Here is a 22157-nt window from a genome sequence, read left to right as displayed (position 1 = left end):
TTGCTCTACTTTTACCCAAAAAAGCTATCTCCTTTGGACATGACCATATCGAATGCAAAAAGTACCTGCTTCCTCGCTACATCTAAAACAGGTGTTTGATAAATCCAATTTTATTTTATGCAATTTACATGGTATAATATATAGCTGATGCAAAAAAGTTGTATTGCACTAGTCCATATCGTACGTTAATTGTATTGGTCATACAGTCTCTGCACAAATCTGTTTGTTCATCTATTGTAATATTTATTTTTGTTTAGATTTATAAAACCCAGGTTTTGACGTTTCCCTTTGCAACAAAAGATATATTGCAGAAGTAAATTTTCATACAGTCCTTCATCTAATAAAAATTTACACTTCACTGCAAAGGGGCAATAGCCTCTCCAATCCCAATTTTTTCCAGAGTGCCTGCGAATTACATTCAAAGGCAAATCTAAGAAATGGTTTTGTTCTCTCGATGCAGCCCAAAAGTTTCTGGATGAAGAATTGCCGGGTGCTATGTCTATATCTGAGTAATTGTTCCTCTAACTTTCTGTAGATGATTCCCTTCTTAAACTTGTTAGTGTTTAATTAAAGAACAAGGTCTTAATGCCTTAAGTGTTTATATATTGAGTTTTTCAGTAATAATTTGACACTTTTTCTTAAAATCCCCTAGTTTATAATGCTTAGTTTACGGATTCTGTTTTAATAATTTAAATCAATATTTTAATATTTGTGTATTTTAAAGATTTTTCCTTTATCAATGGTTTGAAATGCATTCTCAGTTTTGTGAAAATATAACGATTATCATGGTCTTTGACCTTGGCATTAATATTTTGTCTCATTTGGAACACATTTCAAGTTTCATTATAATAATGGAGTTTTGCCAGCAGGAATTTTGGGGGAATGGGATATATAGTTAATAGCATGTTATTTGTCTATTCGTCAGCTTTTTGTCTGGGTGGGGAGGGTGGTGGTGGAGGGTGCAATTGAGGTCAATTTTTTTTATTGGAAGCTGCTTTGGCTATGCAGAAACACATCTGTTTCTGGTTATATAATTTTCAACTCTTGTTCAATCTAACTGAAATTAACTTTTTTTAATTGCTAGGGTTTTTTTTTACTTTAAAAAATGTAATTAAAATGAGCCAAACTATTAATTTAATTAGTTTTTATGTTAATGAGTTAAATAATCCTGCAAGACGAAATAATATTTTTGCTTACATTATAAAATTTAACTTCCCAATTTTATTTCTGCAAGAGAGATATATATATATATATATATATATATATATATATATATATGCAAAAGAGATTACACACTCATTTTTAGATGGTGGTACAGGCTGTAGTATCACTTCATTTCAGGCTAAATTCTGAGGGGTATCAATTTTTATAGATCACACGATTCCCTTTGTTCAACATGATGTTGTCTCAGACACAAATGTTCATTTTGTTATTGTGACTGTTAAATTGTATAATAAATTGGTGGTGTTTGCTCCAAATATGGATGACCCTGTATTTTTTTGAACTCCCCCCCCCCCCACTCTTTTCTGAGCTAAGTCTTTATTCATTAGTGATAGAGGAGACTTAAATTGCTGATTAGACCCAGTTTTAGATCATTCTTCTCCTAAACCAGCCACTTTGAATAAATCAACTTTATTCATTCACCCTTCTTTATTAAAATGTGGTATTATTGATACCTGGCAGTTTTTTTTCATCCAGAAGACAGGGAATATTAGTTTTTTCTTCTTCTGTGCACTATACATACTTGCGAATTGACTATTAAAAAAAATTGATAGTCAATTAATTTGTTCTTGAGAATACAAAAATGTAGTTATTTCTGACCATGCTCCTGTGTAACTATCTTAATTTCCCTGGTCTTCCTCAAATAAACATACACTGGTGTTTTAGTTCAACCTTACTCTCTGATAAGGAATTTTTAAAGTTCTTGAGGAACGAAGTACTCTCTTTTTTGAAAAAAAAACACTGTGGAAGAGACTTCGAGTCTTATTGTATGGGATGTTTTTAAGGCTTTTATTAGATGACAAATTATTTCTTAGACTGCAAGCATTAGGTAAAAGGCTAATCAAGAGAAAACTGATTTAGCTAACCAACTGAAACAATTAGATCAGAGGTATGCTCTGGATCCAGATTCTGCTTTATATAAATGGTGTGTTGAAGTTAAAACTAAATATGAGCTTCTTTTAATGTATCCAATTGAAAGCCAACTTTTAAAAGAAAAAAAGTCAATTTTATATCCATGGAGATAAAACAGGTAAACTAGTGGACTTAAAGGGCATCAATTAAAAGTATTAGCAGCCAAATATGAAATTAAATAAATTTGCAAAGCAAATGGAGATATACTAACTGATCATTTAGAAAAAAATATCTTTAAATAATTTCATTCTGAACTCAATCGTTCAATTTTTCCCGAAGGATAATACTGTAATAAATAACTTTAAGTTAAGTTGAATATTCCTGTATTATCTGTTGCTAATCAAAAGCAATTGGATCAACCCATTTCCCATGAAGAAATTGTTGAGGCTGTACATTCACGGTTCTCTGGAAAATCACCAGATCCTGATGGATTTCCTGGAGAATTTAAAGGATTTTTCCTCATTACTTACACCTATTTATGTTCTGTTTTTTTTCCTGATTCTTTTAAACTTGCCAAGTTGCCACCGTCTTTTTATGAGGCTTCTATCTCTCTAATTCTTAAAAAGAATAAAAATCCAGTCAAATACTCTTCATATAAGCCAATTTTCTTTACTCAGTGTTGATATTAAAAATTCTACCTATAGTTTTGGCTCATACACTTGAAAATATTTTGCCACTTATATATAATGATCAGACTGTATTTATTAAATATTGGTATTCCCATTTATTAAATATTATACACTCTCCTTTGAAGGATATTTTAGAATGTGCGACATCTCTGGATGCGGAGCAGGCCTTTGATCAGGTAGAATAGAATTATTTATTTAAGACTTTAGTAAAATTTAATTTTGGGGCTGGCTTTATTCAATGTACTAAGTTACTATATTTATGTCCTTTTGTCTATGTTTTTACTAATTTTCAGAATTTTAAACCACTTAGACTTCAGTGTGGAACCAGACAAGGATGCCCTTTAAGTCCACTGGTTTTTGACCTGACTTTAGAACACTAAGCTATTGCTTTTTGAGAATCTAATGATATTACTGGCATTTTAAGGAAGGGTACAGCCCACAACGTTTTGTTGTATACTGATGATTTATCGCTTTATATTTCTAATCTTCAGGCTTCATTGCTTTCTATGCTTTCTTTAATTTCTCATTTCAGTCAATTTTCAGGTTATAAGTTAAATCTTCATAAGAGCACATTTTCTTTGAACAATTAGGCACCGATAAATACAAACTAGAGTTTTAAAATTGTAAGAAATCAATTTACCTATTTGGGTGTAATAATTACTAAAAGCATACTCAAAAAATTTTCCTCACCTTAATCAAACATGTGAGAGGGGTGTCATCAAATTGGTCACCCCTTTCTTTATCAAATCAACTCTTTTAAAATGATTACCTAAACTTTTTAAACCTTTTTCAGCTTTGCCGGTTTTTATTTCTGTCTTTTTTTTAATTCTCTTGACTCAATTTTATATATGGAAGAATAAACATCCTCACCAAAATAAAGTCCTTTTACAAAAATTTAAAAGTAACCTACCAAACTGTAGGTTTTATTATTGGGCAGTCAATAGACAAATCTTATGTGAAGACTGTGCAATGTGGGTCTCCTTGGAATCTAATTCTGTTACAAATGTTCTCTTCTTGTTTCCTCACTTCCTACAACTTTAGATAAATTAACTAATAATCCGGTGGTTAAACATTTTTTGAGGATCTGGATACAATTTAGAAAACATGTTGGTTTAATGAGATTTTCTCTCTCTAATCCTATTTTTTTTCTAGTTATTTCTTTAAACCTTCCATGACCTATGCAACTTTTAAAGAATGGTCTAGATTGGGCATTAAATGTTTTAAAGGTTTATTTGTTAAAGGGAGTCACACTTCTTTTGAACACTTTCAGTTAAATATGGACTACCAAATACTCATTTTTTTCATTATTTACAGATTAGAGATTTTTTTTTTTACAATCTCAATTACATACATTTTCTAACAGGACTGATAAGAATTTAACTGATGTGATTTTTAATTTACAACCTTTCTAAATATCTAACATTAATAATGATTTTGGGAATAAGAGAAGCTCTGTCAGATAACATTAAAAATGCCTGGGAACAGGACATGCAGCTTTCAATTCCTGAATAAACTTGGGAGTGTAATTTTAAAATTGGTTAATACCTTATCTCTATGTGCCTGCCACGCCCTCCTACATTTTAAACAGTTTATGGGCTTACATGGCCAAAGTCAAACCATCTCATTTTATGCAGATGTATCTCCTCATTGTGAAAAATGTAACAATGTAGATGCTTAATTAATTCATATGTTCTGGACATGTCAGTCTTGAGAAATATTACAACAAAGTATTTCAAACTTTCTCAACACATTTTAGTTAATTTTAAACCTAATCCCTTATCAGCTTTGTTTGGTATTGTTGAAGAGTGTGACATAATGTTAATGACCTGCATGTATCAGCTTTTATTTCTCATGGCTAGGTGGGCAGTGTTGCTCAGATGGAGGGAGATTAACCCACCTATTCATGCTAAATGGCTACTTGATGACATCATGTTTAAATTTAGAGAAGATTAGATGCTCAATTTCAGATTTGAATTCAAATTTTCAAACAATGTGGGGACCCTTTTTGAATTACTTTCATAATCTTTGATTTGTTTTGAAGATAGAAGTGTTGACTAAGGAGGTAATTTATCAATCTGATAATTCTTTTCCTTTTTTGGCCAAACATTTTCTTTCTTGGTAGTGGGTTTAGATTTTACTTTTAAAAATATTAATACAATGAAATTTGTTTGAAATGTGGGATGAAATGATATGATTTAAGTGTAATATATCTTTTTGTCATCATATCCTTATGTACTTTATTTTTCAATGTAGAATTTCAATGTTAATTGTGACAAATTGTTATATTTTATATTGTATATAGATATGTTTTAAAGGAGATAATTGTGGCAGGTATTTTAGGTAGATCACAAACAAACACTTTACACCAAAGATCTCATTTTAAAATGCCAGAGCTTTGCACAAACCAGACACTCCATGCACAATTGCAAAAACTTTGAAGCATGCCTATAAGGACTTCACAAGTAGGTGTTAATTGGACATGCTGTGGAGTAATGGATTATTGTTTTGGAAAACAACAGATGAACATACTTGGAAGATTAAGTCCAGAGCTGTAGTCTGAGTGCAGTTGACTGTTCTAAGAGGGTCATGTGAGTGAAAGCAAGAAAATTCAGTTCTACAATTCAGCAGTAGCAGCTGGGACTGAAACCTGACAAACTGGCAAGCTTGTGGAAAACCCCATTTTGAAGACAGTTGTGAGTTCTTAGTTCAGCCTGGTCAAAACCCTCATGATCCAAGGAGAAGATTGGCTGCATAATCTTTCACTTGAAATAAGGGAAACAAAAAGGAACTCTGTTGTGACTTGAAAGAGGTTATCATCTGGAAAACCCTGATGGGGCAAGTTTCTTCAGCAAGACACTGAAGTGGCTGATCAGAAGGATCAGGTTGTAGGTGTACAATGAACAACAAATCCCTCTCTCTGGAAAAATTACAAGAACCTTCCTGAGCAGCAACCATTTACCTTTCAAGCACCAAAGCCTGGTGAAATTCATAAATGTTAAATTCTGTGCACAGTATAAGAATTACCTGCAAGCAGTGAATTTGGAGGAGTGAAAAGTGGGATTGGACTGTGAATCAAATATCTTCTCTGAACTTGTATACATGTTACATACACGTGCGCTTAGAAGTGGAAGGGGGTTAAGTTAGGCTGTTAAGTTAATAGTAGCAAGTTAAAGTTTGACCCTGTTTTCATATTTAAAGATAATTAAAAGCAACTTTTGTTTAAGTAACCGTTTGTCTTGGTGAATTTTGATTGCTGCTGGGTTTTGGGACCTCTGGGCTCGTAACATAATAAAAATATTGAAAAAGGAAAAAAACGAGTGAAATGCATTCAAATCCATAATTCAATTGTGGTGACAAACCAAGAGCAGGGAATCTGAAATAAGAGCATAAAATTAAATAAATTCTCAATAGATTAATTCTTTGTTTTATATTCACTACTTGACCCCAGGTTCCAATCTCAATGTTTTGAACAAATTTATCTATATGCATCTAGACTTTGAGGATCCAGTCATTGTCAATATAAATACTATGATCAGTTTCTAGACCACTTATATCAAGTAGCTCCCTGCTGTGTACAGTCTTTGTTTACACAGCTGCAACTTGTGATTTTAGAACCAATCACTGTTTTGAGTAACAGTACATTCAATGAAACTGGTCTGTCAGCTAATATCATTAGATATTTAAACATATTTATTAGTGCACGTTATTTGTGTTTTAGAGCACTTTTAAAAAGAGCATCAAGGTTCTTTGCACAGTTTTTTGGATACAAAAAATGGCCACAATGGTATCCATGTGTTTTGTTATCAGTGGGAAGGTTGTGCCTCCATCCCTCAGAGGAGGAGAACTTAGTGTGACCCGACAAGGATCTGAGGAAGGCAATTTCACATTTTAAGTGGAAATCTATGAGCATTGATGTTGAAGTATGAAACATGGATAGAGGAATTCTTGATTCCAGTACATTACCTGACTGCCTAATTTTCCTTTTGTTCAGGAGTCCACTCATGCCATTCACTATGATACCATGACTGGACAATGCAAGAACAAGCTACACCACCGCATATTGGATTGTGACTTCTGCTTGTGATCACAAGACAAAGGAACAGAAGTAGGCCATTTGGCCCATAGTCTGCTCTACAACTCCACCCTGAGCTGAACTTCTCACATTTAGTTCCAAATTCTGGCTCTATCCCCATATTACTTTGATATATTGACTAATTAGATACCTACTAATCTCCTCCTTAAACTCCCCCAATTATCAGGCATCCAGTTATATGTAGCAACAAATTTCACAAATCTATGACCCTCTGGCTGAAGAAATTTCTCCTCATCTGTTTTAAATGAGTACCTTCTAATTCTAAGACTGTGCCCTCTTGTCCTGGATTCACCCAAGGGAAACTTTTTTTTTAAAATAAACATCCACTCTGTCCAATCTTTTCAGCATTCAAAGTGCTTCCATGAGATCCTCTCTCATTCTTCTATACTCCAATGAAGACAGTCCAAGAGCCAATAAACATTTCTTGTATGTTAGTCCTTGCATTCCAGGAATCATCCTGGCAAATCTTCTGTATTTTCCAACATTATTACATCCCTTCTAAGATAACGGGCACAAAACTGCACATAGTACCCCAAATGACATCTCACCAGTGCCCCATAGTGCAACACCTCTATTCTTATACACTATTCCTCTTCAATGAATGTTAACATAGCATTCACTTTCTTTACTGCTGATCCAACCTGATGGTTAACCTTTAGATTATCCTTCATGAGGACCCCCTCCCCAATCCCTTTGCACTTCTGAATTTTGAATTTTATTCCCCATCCAAATAATAAAACATTCCCCATTTATTTTCTCTTCCAAAATGTACAACCATACATTTCTCAACATTGTAACTCATCTGCTATTTCTTTGCCCATTCACTTAAGCTGTCCAAGTCCCTCTGTAACCTTTTGATTTCTTCAACACTTTCTACACCACCTCTTATCTGGTGTCATCTGCAAACTTAGCCACAAAACCATTCTCTCCATAATCTAAATAATCAATATACATTGTAAAAAGTGGCTCCAACACTGACCCCTGCAGGGCACCACTAGTAACCAACCAGAACAGGACCCCTTTATTCCCACCCTTTGCTTTCTGCCTATCAGCCAATGCTCCATCTAATCTAATATCTTTCCTGCAATTCCATGGGCTCTCATCATATTGAAGGCCTTTTGAAATTCCAAATACACAACATCCACAGCCTCTCCCTTGTCCATCCTACTTGATATTTCCTCAAAAAATTCAATAGGTTGATCAGGCAGGATCTTCCCTTCATGAAACCATGCTGGCTTGGATCTATCATGTCATGCACCTCCAGGTATTTAATAACTCATCCTTGCAGATCGACTCCAATAATTTTCCAATTATCAATGTCAGACCAATAGGCCTGTAATTTTATTTTCTCTCCCTCCTTTCTTAAACAGCAGCACTACATTTAGAACCTTCCAATCCTCCAGAACCATGCCAGAGCCTATTAATTTCTGGAAAAAAAAAAATCACTTCCAACGCCTTTACAATCTCCAAAGCCACCTCCTTCAGAACCCATGGGTGCACCTCATCTGGTCTGGGAGAGGTATCCATCTTTAGTCAATTTTGCTTACTAAGCACTCTCTAATAAACTTAACTACTTAATTCTATTCTCTGAGATTGCTGACTATCCAGTGTATTGCTATCATCTCCCTCAGTGAAGACTGATGCAAAATACTCATTTAGTTCCTCTGTCATCTCTGTTACCCATTATCATTTCTCCAGCACAATTTTCCATTGGTCCTATATATATTTAAAAGACTTTGTGTCCTTTTATATGTTATTTGCCAACTTTCTTTCATAATTCATCTTTTCTTTCCTAATGACTTTCTTTGTCTCTTTCTGAAAGTTTTTAAAAGTTTCCCAGGCCTCTGTTTCTCCACTAATTTTTGCTTCCTTGTATACCCTCCTTCTTGTTTTTATTTTAGCCTTAACCTCTCTTGTTAGCCACATTTGTGCCATTTTCCCCCATTCATAATTTTCTTTTTTTATTGGAAAAAATTGTTCACTTGTAGAAATATCATCCAATTCTGCTCTGCCATCCCTCCATCTAGCTTAATTTTCCAGTCAACTTGGTCCAGTTCCTTTCTCATATCACAGTAATTCTCTTTGCTCCACTGAAATATTAACACACCTAATATCAGCTTTTCCATTTCAAATTTGAAACTGAACTCAATCATGTTAAGGGTTCCATTACCTTTAATTGCCCCATCACCTCTGGTTCATTACACATTAACCATTTCAAATCTACCAATCCCTGGTGGGCTTATCGACAAGCTGCTCCAAAAAGCCATCCCATGGGCATTCTACAAACTCTTTCCTGAGATCCAATACCTTCCTGACTTTCCCAATCACCTTTCATGTTAAAATCCCCATAATCATTTTGACATTTTGCTACTGACACACTTTTTCTATTTCTAGTTGCAACTTGCAAAAATAGTCCACTTTCCAGTTGCTGTTTGAGGTGCCTGTATAGAACTGCAAATAGGGTCCTTTTACCCTAGCCATTTCTTAACTCAACCCATAAGGATTCTATCCTTCTTTCAAGTGATTTAAGATCATTGCTTACCATCAGGGCCACATCAACCCCCTTCTACCTATCTGTCAATCTTTCCTATACACTGCACATCCTTGGACATTCAGCTCACAATCACATCCATCATTAAGCCGTGTCTCAGCGATGCCCACAATACCATATATTTTAATCTGTATCCATACAACAAAGTAATCTTCTCTATTCCTAATGCTCCATGCATTTAAGTACAATACCTTTAGACCAGTATCTGTTACTAATTTTCCTGTCTTTCTATTGTATAGAAAATTATCCTGTCTTTTCACCTGCCTATCCTTTGCCTTTTTTGCGACACATTATTTTTGACTTTTTTTCTAATTTCCTTTTTCTCAACCCCAACACCCTGGCTCCTTTCTACCCTAATCTCTCCACTCACATTCTGATTCCCACCCCCCTGCCAAACTAGCTTAAACCCTCCCCAACAGCTCTAGCAAATCTGCCCACAAGGATATTGGTTCCCCCTCCAGTTCAGGTGCAGCCCATCCTTTTTGTCCAGATGAGACCTTCACCAGAAGAGATCCTAATAATCCACAAATCTGAACCCCTGCACCTACTCTTCAGCCTTACATTCATCTGCCATCACTTCTTGTTCCTACCCTCTCTGGTAGATGGCACAGGCAGCAATCCTGAGATTACTATCTTTGAGGTCCTCCTTTTTAAACTTCTTTCTTAACTCCCTGTATTCCCCCTTCAAGACCTCATCCCTATTCCTGTTTAGGTCATTGGTCTCCACATGGACCACAACACCTGGCTGCTCCCCCTATAGAATGCTATGAACTCAATCAGAGATATCCCTGGCACCTGGGAGGCAACATATCATCCAAGAGCCTTAATCTCATTCACATAACCCCCTATTCACTTATCTAATCAACAAGTTCCCAATCACGATCACTCTCCTCTTCTTCCCCCCTCCCTAGGCTCTGTGCTGAATACATGACCACTTCAACTCATCCCTGGTAGGTCATCTCCACCAATAGTATCCAAAACAGTATAGCTATCATTGATGGGAACAGCCATAGGGGTACTCTGCACTGTCTGCATCTTCCCCTTCTGACAGTCACCCAACTACCTGCCTCCCTGAAACTCCTGTCTCCAACAACCTCTGTCTCCCTCAAGATCCACAGTTTATCCAATTCCAGCTCCAGTTCCCTAACTCAGTTTGTCAGGAGCTGCAGCTGGATACATCTTCTGCAGGTTTTGTCATCAGGGACAAGTATGCTGTCCCAGATATCCCACAACCAGAGCAATCCACTGCCATAGCTGACTCCATTATCTAAAGTTAATTAAAGATTTAAACTACCTCACCTGGTCTTACCTCTCTGATGGCAAGCCCCACTCCTCATCAAATCTCCACTCTATTCCTGGGCCACTCCTTTTGCTACCCTTCCTTTTATTGGTCCCTGCCAATTATAATTGCCAATTACTCACTCCCACAAATCAAGACCCAAGTCCCAAATGGCTGCCCTTATTAAGCTTTGTTACAATTGTCCATATTTTCTTTTAAGCTGAACTGAGAAACTCATAAATGGACAGAAAAGATTTACAGAGATATGAGCTGAATGTAGGGAAATAGGACCAGATTGTGCTGCAGCACCTGTTCCCATGCTGTAGAATTCTTTGAGTTCATGACTGTAACTCTAAGGAACTATAGGAACAAAGGAGCATGATCATCAGACAGCCACAAGTGAAGATAGTGGCTGACAGCCAAATCCATCTCCAGTGCTGAATTTAACTCTAAAAGTGAAACCCTTTTGGAACTCTAAACATTGGAAAGACAGCATGTGAGCTGCCTTACCTGCTTCCAACATTACCTTTTCTTCAATTTATTACTATTTCCAGGCAAAACATTACTTTAGCTGCTTAAACAATGTTTAGGTTTGAAGGGCATTCCAAAATATTCTAAACATGCTTAGGGTCATGGTTAATTGCTGGACCATGTGGAGGGTAAAGGTAATTTGCATGTGCTGAGTAGCATAATGTAACTAGCTAGTTCACTTCATATTGTTGGAAAGCACCTTCTGTACCAGCTATGCAGGTGGATCCTGAATAAACAAGTGGACAAGACTAAGCTGAACTGTTAATTATTATTTAATAGTGATCTTCTAGGAACCTGCACAACTTTGCACAGGGGCCCAAGAAGGCAGCCATTCCTGGTACAAGGTCAACAAACTCATCATGTCATTAAAAATGATCATCGTGTTGGGCAGCGTCTGTGGAGTAAAAAGAAATGTTTTGGTTCATTGGCCTTTCCACTGAATTTTTCCAACATTCGCCTTTTTTCAGATTGTGCTGGAGGGAGTGCAGAGGAGATTCACTGAAATGTTGAGTGCCTTGGAGGACACTAGTTATTGAAACAGATGAGATAAGTTGGGCTTGCCTTACTTCCCTGGGGTGGAGAGGTTTGAGGAGTAAGTTGATAGAAGTACAGCAAAACCCCTGGTATCCAGATTTCAAGCAACGGGTAGCCTCAAGCAACCAACAAAAAAATTATGGAAAATAAATTAAAAAATTAAAAATAAATACAAATAAAATAATAGGTAAAAACACTTAAGTTTAAAATTGTAAAAGTAAATGTTCTCTGAAGTAACACATAAACCTTTGGTGAAGATGGGAGTAAATATTCAGCCAGTGGAGTGCCTTGCCATACTTTGCCATGAGCTTCTAAAGTTGTGTGAAACAGCAGTGGCATCACTCAGGATGAAGAACTGGTTGATGCTGCTCACTGTTGGAATTACTCTCTTAAAACGTCTCCTTTTATCTGCTTAGTAAGAGTCACTCCGGTCAGAGACTTTATCTCTAAATTTGAGGGAGGGAGTGTTAATTGTCTATATTGCTTATTTTTAGGCAGTTCTATGGAGGGGGAGGAACCTGCAGAAGCTGCAATGCTTAAATATTTTCAAAGAATATGACCGAAAATAAAGTAAAATGCTTTAAGTTTGATATATTCATGCAAATTAAGTTTGTTCAGTGTAAGTACAGCATAGTATTTTTGTCTTTTAAACTGTTTATTCTTAATGAGGGTGTATTAGTTAGGCATTTTAAGAGAAAGTCTGAAGCAACCAGAAAATACATTTATCCAGCATTTACCAATCTCACAGGTGCTGGATACCTGGGGTTTTACTGTATTTAAGATTATAAGAGACATAGATAAGAGAAATACTCAAAATCATTTTTTACCATAGTAATGGATCAAAAATGAGAGGGCATAGATGGAACGTGAAAGAAATATACTTTGAAGGGATAGCAGGGAACAATTTTGACACAAAGAGTAGTTGATATCTGGGATGAACTGCCAGAGTTAGCAATGGAATCAGATGCTATACTATGTTGTGGTATTAGGCAGACACGTAAAGAGATAAGGCATAAAAATATTTGCTGTGAAACAGGATCAGTATAGATGGACAAAAAAACTCATTAGGTTGGTAGTGGGCACTGGGCCTGTTTCTGTGCTATACAACTCTATGACTATTAATATTTTGGCCAGTCATCGAGTTTTTCTTTTGCAGTCAGCAAGTCACGACACTCCAATCTGAGGGGCAAGTTTCAACAAATGTCAATTCTACTGGAAGGGTATTTGACAAATGCCAGTAGCCTATGGACCATATACACCTCCATAGGAAGTTGTACAGGAAAATAAAGAATAAAGCTTTTAAATGGAGAAAATGCTCCATTATCCAAAAAAAATTATATTTGGATCTACAGATATTAGTTGCAATTTCTAACTTTGATAGATTTAGTATATTTTCAGAGAGATGGCTGTGCCACAATTGGTTGTCTCCTTGTCTCTGAATCGGAAGCTTATGTGTTCAAATCCCACTCTGGAAACCTGAGCCCAAAATCCAGGGTAGTGTTCCAGTGCTGGGTGAGCTCAGCACAGTCTTTCTGATGAGACTTTGCATGCATTGTCTCTTAGGTTAATCCAGAACTCCAGAGACATTTTGATAATCCATTACAAAGATTAAAATCATTTAGCCCTGTGTTCTGGCTAATATTTATTCTTTTGTCAAACACCTCGCCACAGATTTTCTGATCTCAATTTTGGAAGTTTGCTATGTGCTGCTCCCTTTCCAATTATAGGTAGGGAATTTACATGTATGCTTTGTGTGAACTGATGTTTCTGTGCATTCACATATTTGTATGTCTAGGATTGTGGAAGTGTGTATGAATATACATAACGATGTGAACTTATATTTTTGTGTTCTTATAAGCATGATTATGTGCATGAATCTTTTTTAGTGTAAATATTTGTCAGTGAATGTTGATTTCAGATTTATTATCAGAGTACGTACATGACACCACATCTAACCCTGAGTTTCTTTGTTGGTGTGCATTGTATTTTCTGTATCGAAAAGTGTATGAATATCCTTCTTTGAGCTACTGTAAAGTAAATGGACATTTATAGTATAAGTCCCAGTCCAGAAGACATCCAGTTAATCTGCGCTGCTTAATTTTGCTGATTTGTGTCAATGGTAAATATTTGCTTATTTTTTTATTGTAGTTAAATGCCACTGCAGCAAATTTGATAATTCTTCCTTTTAGACAAAAATGTTGCACTTTAGCAAACAAGGTCAAATTTTCACGGCTTTCATCTCTTTAATAACCAAAATCTTCAAACTCCTATTGAACTAGCAGGCTGATCAAGGACAAGATGAAACCGGGAATAGAAATGGGTGGCTCACATCATGTTTAATTGGGAGGCAAGCCCTCACTTTCATGATGATTTCTAAAAGACTGTGCAATAAAAGAACTTAACATGATGTGTGCAAATGAACTGAAATGTACTGAAAGATGGCATGCTATGTTCCTTTGCTCTTAGTGCCAATTTCCTTGGAAACATTGTTGTGGAATCTAATGGTTCCATTGAGTCAGTGGTTCTCAACCTTTTTCTTTCCACTCACATATCACTTTAAGTATTCCCTCTGCCATCGGTGCTCTGTGATTAGTAAGGGATTGCTTATGGTGGTATGTGGGTGGAAAGAAAAAGGTTGAGAACCACTGCATTAGATTCTAAATTCCTATATAGAGGAGCTGAGGGGGTGGGTGGAGGGTGGTGGTGGAGGGAATGGGGAAGTATTGCAGGGGAATGATGACTGTTTTACTGGCGCTGAATGTCAGACTCCTGGGGACAATTGGAGAAGGCATCAGAAACCTTGAGGATGGATAAAGGCAGATCAGAGATAATCTGGAGAGGTTCCAAATAAAAATTCTCCTGCAGGTCTAGGAATAAGTTTCTATATTCCAGTAAGTGTTGGGGATTACAGTCCATAATGGAGCTGATTCTATTTCCAGAAGGATTCTGTTGGGTCTATCAGGAAATAAATGAGATAGAATTTTCTAAGCACACCCAAGAAAGTCTACTTCATAGATTTGATCGAGATCGGAATGAGAGAGCTGGTGGATATGGTCCACCTGCAGGCGCTGCCCAACAGTTAAAGAATTCTACCATCTGAAGGTTTTGCAAATTCAAGTTTCTGACCATTTTGGATATAAATACATGATGTCTCAGGGGCTTAGTGGTTAAAAACAGCCATTTTAATTTAACAGAGAAACAAAAAAGCTGCAAATGCTGGAATCTCAAGCAAACAAAGAATTGCTGCGGGAACTCAGAAGATCAGACATCATCCATGGGTAAAAATGGTTAGTTAACATGTCAGGTGTGAACACTTTATATTAGACTACTTTATCTTAGTGTTGATATAGTACTCTATATTAGTCCAGATAAAGTGTTCACACCTGACATGCTGACTGATCATTTCTACTCTGGATCCTCCAGCAATTCATTGTTTGCTCATCTTAATTTAACAGCTAAATGATTTTGATTCACTTTCCCACGGGGTCTGTTCATCTGCCTTGCCTGTGGTACATTGCTTTTTTTTGGAAATGGGTGAACCCTCAAGAACTGGCTGCTCAATTGCAGGTGACCATCCATGAAACAGCCTTAGTTACGGCCAACTATTCTCCCTTTCATGGAGTTGACAGTGTTCTCATCCCTACATCTCTCTTGTCAGGCCTGAAAATTTTGTTTGCACCATAATAGGCTGGATTTAACTTCCTTTTACTTTATTTTTCACTGACATTTCATCTTTGCTGTATTATTTAATAACTGGACACAACATTGGTGCGATTGCAGCTGGAATAATGTTGCCATGCTGTAGGAACGATGTGTAAGGGGGCAGAAAAGTTTCACACAGATGTTACCATGATGCCTGGAGGACTTGAGTTAAGATGCTGGATAGGCTGCAAGTTATTTCCCTTGATAAAGGGCTCAAGCCCAAAATGTTGGTCATATATCTTTAACTTTTCTCTATAAAGTACACTTTATGACCTGCTGAGTTTTTCCAGCTTTGTGATTTTAACTTCATCCACAGAGTCTGCAGACTTTCATGTTTTACTACTTCTTTCCCTGTAACGTGGAGGCTGAGGGTTAACCTTCTAAAAATTAATAAAATAATGAGGGGCATAGGTACGGTGGATGGTTATAGTCTTCTTCCAATGGTCGGGGAGTCTAAAGATAGAAGGCATCGATTTATGGTAAGAGTGAAAAGACTTCAAGGGGACCTGAGAATTTTTTTTCCCCACATTGAAGATGATAAATATGTGGCTTGAGTTACCTTGGGAAGCAATAGACATGGGCGCCATTACAAAGATTAAAATCATTTAGACAAGCACATGGACTATTTTGCATTGGGATAGCTGTGAATGTTTATTGCCTATCTGTCCTTTGTATTTATTGTCTCTTTTTAATTCAGTACGATTGTAGTTGTTTATTTTTGCAAAGTATTTGATCATCTGTAGCAAATAAGAATTTTGGTACATTGTACAAAGTACATGCAATGAGCTCATTATAATTATCATTATGGACCAGAAGGTTTTAGAGAGAGATATGGGCTTAGTTCAGGCAAATTGGTCCAGCTCAGGAAGGCACTTAGGATGGCATGGATGAGTTGGGCTGAAGGGCAAAAACAACTAACTGAAAAACCTCACAAAGATAAGCGTATACAGAGCCATTGTCATACCCACACTCCTGTTCGGCTCCGAATCATGGGTCCTCTACCGGCATCACCTACGGCTCCTAGAACGCTTCCACCAGCGTTGTCTCCGCTCCAACCTCAACATACATTGGAGCGACTTCATCCCTAACATCGAAGTACTCGAGATGGCAGAGGCCGACAGCATCGAATCCACGCTGCTGAAGATCCAACTGCGCTGGGTAGGTCACGTCTCCAGAATGGAGGACCATCGCCTTCCCAAGATCGTGTTATATGGCGAGCTCTCCACTGGCCACTGTGACAGAGGTGCACCAAAGAAGAGGTACAAGGACTGCCTAAAGAAATTTCTTGGTGCGTGCCACATTGACCACCGCCAGTGGGCTGATATCGCCTCAAACCCTGCAGCTTGGTGCCTCACAGTTCGGCGGGCAGCAACCTACTTTGAAGAAGACCGCAGAGCCCACCTCACTGAGAAAAGACAAAGGAGGAAAAACCCAACACCCAACCCCAACCAACCAATTTTCCCCTGCAACTGCTGCAACCGTGTCTGCCTGTCCCGCATCGGACTTGTCAGCCACAAACGAGCCTGCAGCTGACGTGGACATTTTACCCCCTCCATAAATCTTCGTCCGCGAAGCCAAGCCAAAGTGAAGAAGTGACAAACTTTGTCGAATAAGTTTACTGTTCAGATTTTTACAGCTTCCTGCATGCGGATTTGTATCTTGCAACAAGATTAATTGTGATTTTTTATTTTGTTTTCTGCAATCTTATCTGCTGCATTTTGGAAATTTTGAGAAACAGTCAAATTCTGAAAGAAATTTGTCAATATGTTGCCAATTCCACATTTCTTCTGTATATCTGGCAGAGGCTCTCTTTAGCTTCTAATCCATTTGCTGGTCCTTTGCCCTATTTTTCCATCTGTCTCAATAAACCCATTAGTGAGGGACTTTGATCTATGCAGCACCTGTTTATATTCTTTTCCAGCATTTTTTTATATTGCACTGAAATTTTTTAATGCATTTGGCTGTTGATAGATTCTTCATCCACTGGATTAATTTATGTAGCAAGTGATAGTTCCACCCACACACTTGTCCTAATGCTACCATAACAACTCACTACTCAGCTCCATATGCAGCAAACCTTGCACCAGATGTCTGCATAAATACAACCCCAATCAGCACTTCTACCTGTGTGCTCATACCTGGAGTTAATTCTATCATGCCTGCTGGAAGACAAGGGAAAACAAACAGCACAATAACAAAGCACGGTGCTTCAAAAGCAACTGAGTTATTTCTTAAGCAAACATCAGCAAGAATACACCGTGTAGACAATGAAAACTATGTATCACCACAGGGGTTTTTGCAGCTCTTGTTTTTAATCTGAGAAACAGAGAGGATGTCTCATGCTACAGTTTTAGACAAGAAAGTGGACAGTAATGAGCATGGAAATTTTAGGCCAGATACTTACCTCTATAGAATGTCATAGGCAAATTTCCCTGTCATGTGAAGGATCTGTAGACATTTAAAGGGTGAGGCACCTAGTAAAGGCCATCCCTGGTCTGAACAGATTGTTTAATGTCAAAGATGATGAAAATATTTTCAGACAGGCAACCAGTTTTGGGAGAGGTTGGCCGGATGCCATGGACACCTACTACGGCAGTGTAACTAGCCAGCTACCTATTCAATGCCATCAGTCACGTCACAAGCACTGACACTCCCTAGGAACTTGAGAAAGTGTAACTCCCTATACAGGCCTTGAGAAAAGGTGTATCTGGTATTCTCAGCTTCTAACACTGATATGCTGTTAACGATAGAAACCATATCTTAATAATGTGAGCAGTTGTGTGCCCAGAGATCTGTGTTAGGACTGTTCCTATTCCACTTACAGACACAATTTAGATTAAGGAAAGAATGTGGGTGATATTCATTTAGGCTTGTATCAGATTGTAAGTGAAGAATGACTCATGATGATGGCAAGGTGGACAAAGACATGTTTCTGTAATTGACTAATAAGTAACAGATGCAGTTCAAAGCAGAAATATGTAAAGAGAATATGTTGGGGAAGAAAAAAACATTAGAAGGATATGTGGACTTAATGGTGAAATTGTCAGAGAGAAGGAATGTAGATATAGATGAGAATTATGAATCTGACTTGATTTATCTGATGGAACTTTATTATTATGAAAGCATGTGGAAAACATTTGAAATAGATTATTACAGATTTCCCTTCTCTGAAAAAGAAAATAATCCAAGTTCACTTTCCTGACTGAAGATAAATCCAAATACTATGAGACTGGTGCTCTCCAAACTTAAAAAGGAACTGGCTATGAAAGATTAAGCATTGTAATATGCAGATATTTGATGTCATTGATTTACATTGGGTGTGGATGGAAAACAGTAGTTTTGTTAAATGTGGTGGAAAGAGATGGTGGCAATTGTTGACTTGGGTTGGGCTGCCAGTCAGATGGATTGATGGTAACTCTGTAGCTAATATCATCTGTAGCTACTGGTCAGTTCCAGAATTTTTCCTACTTTCTGTGACATAGCTCAGATTTGAGTGCATGGCAGATTTTCCGGAGAAATATCATGTTACAAGCAAATTTAAGGCAACATCGGTCATCTGGCTTCAATATGATTTGCAGAGTTAGTGAGGCATCTGCCTTTCATTAAATTTCTGATCCAACCTCTGTCGCAGTCCAATGGGATCTGCTGATGATCTGTTACTACTGTCCAATTTTTATTTTTCCTAACGTGAGGGTAAACATTTCCTAGAATTGTTCTATGGCGAGCTCTCCACTGGCCACCGAGACAGAGGTGCACCAAAGAAGAGGTACAAGGCCTGCCTAAAGAAATCTCTTGGTGCCTGCCCCATTGACCACCGCCAGTGGGTTGATCTCGCCTCCAACCGTGCATCTTGGTGCCTCACAGTTCGGCGGGCAGCAACCTCCTTTGAAGAAGACCGCAGAGCCCACCTCACTGACAAAAGACAAAGGAGGAAAAACCCAACCCCAACCCACCAATTTTCCCCTGGAACCGTGTCTGCCTGTCCCGCATCGGACTTGTCAGCCACAAACGAGCCTGCAGCTGACGTGGACATTACCCCTCCATAAATCTCCGTCCGTGAAGCCAAGCCAAAGAAAGAAAAGTACCGTTGGCAACCCAAGTTCCCAGTAAGGCTTATCTTACCTCCCTATGATTGATGCAAGATTCCTTCCACCTTATCCTTTCACACTTACAACTTTCTTTCCTCTCTTGCTCATGTACCTGGCTGGCTTTCCCATGGGTGTCTTCATATAATGCTTCTGTTATCTAATGAACATAAAGATACCAAAAGGCTAATGTATTTTCCATTAATCTGCTCCCAATAACAAGCATAGTCTTTCTAATCAACACTACAAAATCCTGCTGCCCTTAAAACCTGAGCGACTGCATCATTTGGAGAGAGCCTCTCCTGACTCCTGAACTTAATGAGGTAATTGACATCATGGACTGAGTTGTTTCTTCCTAAGACTAATTTCTATGATTCCATGATTGATTATTCCAGCAATGTATTTCAGGTCATTTGCCAACATTCTCGGTGGTCAAGTTGGAGTGATTTAAATCAGCTACCCCAGGAATGTCTGCTAGGGTGATTCTCACATTCCACCTGATGGCATTCAACCTGAGGTCCTTGTGCAGAATTGAACAAAATCCCACAAGAGGGGGAAAGAAGATTAATTCAAAACAGGTATCCAAACAATTGTACAAACAGCTAATACAATAAAACTCCTGGTATCCAGCACATATGGGGATTGGTGGATGCTGGATAAGTGAATTTTCTGGTTGCTTGAGATTACTTGTATGTGATTGGCAAACTAACGGTGAGTTGCTTGAGGCTGCCAGTTGCTTGAATTCCGGATGTCAGGGGTTTTACTGGATAGGTATGCAAGTTTTAGATTTGATCACACAATGGTGAAGACTTGAGTGTACTTAGTCAACTGTGTGAGTTAAATAAAAACTAAACTGCCTTGTTACTTGAACTTTTTGTGCAAATTTCTTATAATTAATAATCTGTAGCTTTGGTATAAAATGTCCACAGATTTCTGTGCCCGATTAACATGTTCTTCACTGAACTCTGGACACCTGCAAGCGCAATAAACAGATGAAAGAAAAGGTAATTGAGCAAGCTGCCTTTCTCTCCTCAATAATAATAATACCCTGCACTAGCACCAACCATTCACAAGAAAAACACATTATGAATAATTCCCTGGCAATTATAAATCAGATACTGGGGTTTCCTGTTACAGCAAGTGGATCAGCTTGCGATAATGTTAACCAGTATCCAGAGAGGAAAATCGCAGTGATACGATTATAAAAAAACAAGTTACACAATATGATGGCAATTACTCTGGTTACTTGCACAAGGCAAGACAATGGCATCACACTGTAACTTGTCCATTTTACATCGATATTGAAAATGTATTGTCTTAATATGTGAGCTTTATACTGATCAACTCTGAAGCACATATTGCTTGGCCTGTGGCTCCTTGCCGCAGTATAATTTGGCAGAAAAATGAAAGTCAACCATATTACCTTAAATAAAGAGGACTATTGTAGATTCTAAGTTAAGTTCAAATGATGAAGCGCAGCACAGATGAAAGTGTGGCTTAGCTGCCGGATGAGAGTGGCCACTGGAGTTGCACCATCTGCCCTGACTAGATGAAGCAGCTGGCAAACCTTGACTTTGGCACCAGTGGAATAAAATTGCTCCTTAAGGTCATAACAGAAGTCTGGTCTGCACTTAAGCATACGGCTTGTGATAACTTGGTTATCCATCTGGTTCTGAAAAATAACTGGCACAGAACATCTCTGAGGCAAGGTGGGGGAGGGGAGGGCACTTTAATATTGCTTCCTTCCTTATCAAGCTGCTATCCTTGCCACAGCAAACACCAGCTCATATCAAAGTAACAAATACTGTGTGATTATGACAGTGGTTAACTATCCCTTTTGGGCTGTTTGTGCAGTTGATCAGTAAACTTCTCCAACATTTTCACCCATGCATGAATCCAGCCTTACCTCTCTCAGTTGGGTCAGTGCATCACTCACAATAATGTCACTTTCTGCTCCACTATCTTTGATGGCTCCCAGTTCTCTGTTGTTGGAACCCATTTCTCATCTTTGTACTGCCCCCTCCTGGGCACCAAGGAAGACATTGCAGATTCTGCACTTTCATTCATCACTTCCTCATCTTCAGCACTCTCAGGCCACTGTCCAGTTTATCACATCACTATTATGAAGACAGGAGTCATTGTTATAATCCCCATACAAAGTCCATTCTCTATCCATTGAACAGTCGAACAGTCGAAGGTGGGAGAGAAATGAGCCAGAGGTCGTGGTACATGTTGATACCAACGACATGTTGGTACCAACGACATAGGGAGGAAGAGTGTAGAGGTCCTAAAAAATAAGTAAAGTGAGTTAGGTAGGGAGCTAAAAAGAAGGACCACAAAGGGAATAATCTCTGGATTGCTATCTGTGCCTCGCAACAGTGAGGGCAGGAATAGTATAAGGTAGGGGATAAATTGCATAGTTGAAGGGCTGGAGCAAGGGGCAGGGATTCGTTTTTGGATCACTGGGACCTTTTTTGGAGGAGGTGGGACCTGTACCAAATGGACAGGTTGCATCTGAATCCCAGAAAGATCAGGATCCTGGCAGGGGGGGGGGGTGGGGGGGGATATCCTAGGGCTACTCAGGAGGCTTTACACTAGAATGGTTGGGGGCAGGGAACCA

This window comes from Narcine bancroftii, chromosome 6 (genome assembly GCF_036971445.1).
Source record: "Narcine bancroftii isolate sNarBan1 chromosome 6, sNarBan1.hap1, whole genome shotgun sequence".
In the NCBI taxonomy this organism is placed as follows: domain Eukaryota; kingdom Metazoa; phylum Chordata; class Chondrichthyes; order Torpediniformes; family Narcinidae; genus Narcine; species Narcine bancroftii.
The sequence above is the reverse complement of the archived record's forward strand: the minus strand, read 5'-3'. Positions refer to the sequence as shown.